Here is a 2,447-nt window from a genome sequence, read left to right as displayed (position 1 = left end):
TTGTGTTGATCATGATTAGTGAGTAGTCACCTTAATGAGGTTCTAGATATGTAGGTTAGGGTGCTAAAGTGTTAGATTAGGAGTGCTTAGGGCTAAATTCATTGATTCATTTCTCTAAACAGCTGTTCTTTATGCTAGATCCTTGATAATCACTTGAGATCTAGATTCTGGGAATTTCATGCACCAAAAGTGTTTGATGAAATTCCTGAAAGAGTTGTATTAGAGGTTTAAGCATTTTTCTGCATGATGATGTATTGTTATTTGCTTGAATGATCATTGAGAACTGTTTATTAATGCATATTGATTCATATTTCACAAATGGGAATTTGGTTTGAAAATGGATTAGTATAGGGGTTACTACCTTCATGAGAGGATTAACCTAGATTAGAGTTCTTAATCATTTGAATCATGTCTCATCATTGTCATCAGCATTTCTAGTTCAGCACCAAAGCACCCTAACCAACTATCATGTCAAGAATCTCATGCCTCCATCATATAATATTCACATCACTCGTCATTGTCATTTGTTCTTTAAACCTGTTTAAGTTTGTAGTTGTCTTTAGTTAACCAAAATCACTCTTGTTCGCTTGAATTAAGAACCTGATCACATAGTTTAGTGTCTAACACCACATCTGGATTGATAAACCTCTTTGTGCTACATTGACAAGGGGATTGATAGCCCTGAGACCTTAAAAAGTCTTGTCTATCAATTGGCGCCGTTGCCAAATTGTGGTTGATTAGCATTAAGCTCTGATCTGTTCTTGAGATCAAGTGCTTACTTTCTTGTTTTTTACTGAATACTTTCAAGTTCTGTTTGTGATTTCAGGTGTATGAACACAAGAAGCTGTGGTCCACCTTTCCCTCTCAACGACAACACCAACCTTTTGGTACCAAGGAGGAGAAGGGACAGACGTGGTAGACAGATTGATCAGGCTGACATGGAAGAACAAAGAGATCACGTGGTAGATACAACCGGTTCAGGAGCAACAGGCTCAGGGTAATGGAGCTGGTAATGGAGTTGGTCAAGGGCTTCATCAGGGTAATGTTCATCAGGAACAGGTGCACCATCAACAAGCTTATGTCCACCAGGGACAAGCTCAAGCTCATCAACAGAGGCATCAGGCCAATGTTCAACAAAGACAACAAGTGCACCACCAACCCCACCCTTTCCAACAACAGCAAAGAAGATATGAGCAACCCCAAGTCTATGTTGGAGAGAATGACAGGGCCAGTGCTCATCAGTATGGAGCTGGTATTCAGGCACCACCTGTGCAAAACAACAACTTTGAAGTGAAGGCAACATTGCTGAATATGGTCCAGAACTCAAAGTTCCATGGGTTAGCAATGGAAGATCCCTTGGAACACTTGCACCAGTTTGATAAGGTGTGTGATCTGACCAAGATTAATGGAGTTTCAGAGGACAGCTTTAAGCTAAGACTATTCCCATTCAGTCTTGGTGACAAAGCTCATCAATGGAAGAAGAATCTTCCAAGAGGCTCCATTCAAACCTGGGAGCAATGCAAGCAAGCCTTCTTATCTAAGTTCTTCTCCACCTCAAGAACTGCAAAACTGAGGAATCAAATCTCTAGCTTCACTCAGCACAGCAATGAAAGTTTTGGTGAAGCATATGAGAGATTCAGGAGCTACACAAACCAATGCCCACACCATGGGTTTAGTGAGGCTTCCCTTCTCAGCACACTTTATAGAGGAGCTCTTCCCAAGATAAGAAACCAGCTGGATACTGCTTCCAATGGGAACTTTCTGGGTAAAGAGATACATGCTGCTTTAGAGCTAGTGGAGAACTTAGCATTGAGCAATGATACTTATGGTGAAGACTATGACAGATCAAATAGGTCTGAAGGTTCAAGCTCAGAACAGAGGCTCACCAGAGAAGTTAAGGAGTTGAGAAGTGAATTAGACAAGTTGAAGTTGGTAACTCACAAGCCAATGCATTTTGTTGGAGAGTATGAGGAACCATCTCAAATCTTTGAAAACATTAGTGAAGAGGGTCTTACCCAAGAGGAGCTTAACTACATTGGGAATCAGAGGTTCCAGAGATATCAGTATGGTAATGCCAATCCAAACCTCTCTTACAGGAACACCAATGTAGCTAACCCACAAGACCAGGTGTATCCCAATTCTCAAGCTCCACAGAACTTTGTTCCCAAGAACAATTTTCAAGGATCTTTTCAACCAAAAAATCAGTTTGGTCAGAATCAAGGTTTTGGTCAGCAACAGCAACCATTTCAAGGTCCTAGTTTCAGTACACAGCAGCAAAAGGCACCACCAGGGTTTGGTCCACCTCAGTTCCAACAGCAAGCGCCTGTCCAACATCAGTTTCAGCCACCAACGGTTCAACAACAGCCACAGATGGGTTCAGATATGGTTGGCATTCTGCAACAACTACTTCAGGGTCAACAGATCTTTGCAAGCCAGAATGCAGCCAT

General features: G+C 41.6%; 1 non-coding gene across 1 annotated transcript; it reads right to left on the bottom strand.

Moving 5' to 3' along the window:
- Nucleotides 1-1,566: 1,566 nt before the first annotated feature.
- Nucleotides 1,567-1,673, bottom strand: LOC112086264. Its single transcript, XR_002899386.1, has one exon. It is a non-coding gene; the product is annotated as a small nucleolar RNA R71 (small nucleolar RNA).
- Between the last annotated feature and the right edge of the window lie 774 nt (nucleotides 1,674-2,447).

Source organism: Eutrema salsugineum, unplaced genomic scaffold (genome assembly GCF_000478725.1).
Source record: "Eutrema salsugineum unplaced genomic scaffold, Eutsalg1_0 scaffold_21, whole genome shotgun sequence".
NCBI lineage: Eukaryota > Viridiplantae > Streptophyta > Magnoliopsida > Brassicales > Brassicaceae > Eutrema > Eutrema salsugineum.
Note: the sequence above shows the minus strand (reverse complement) of the source record. Positions and strands in the feature narration are given on the sequence as shown.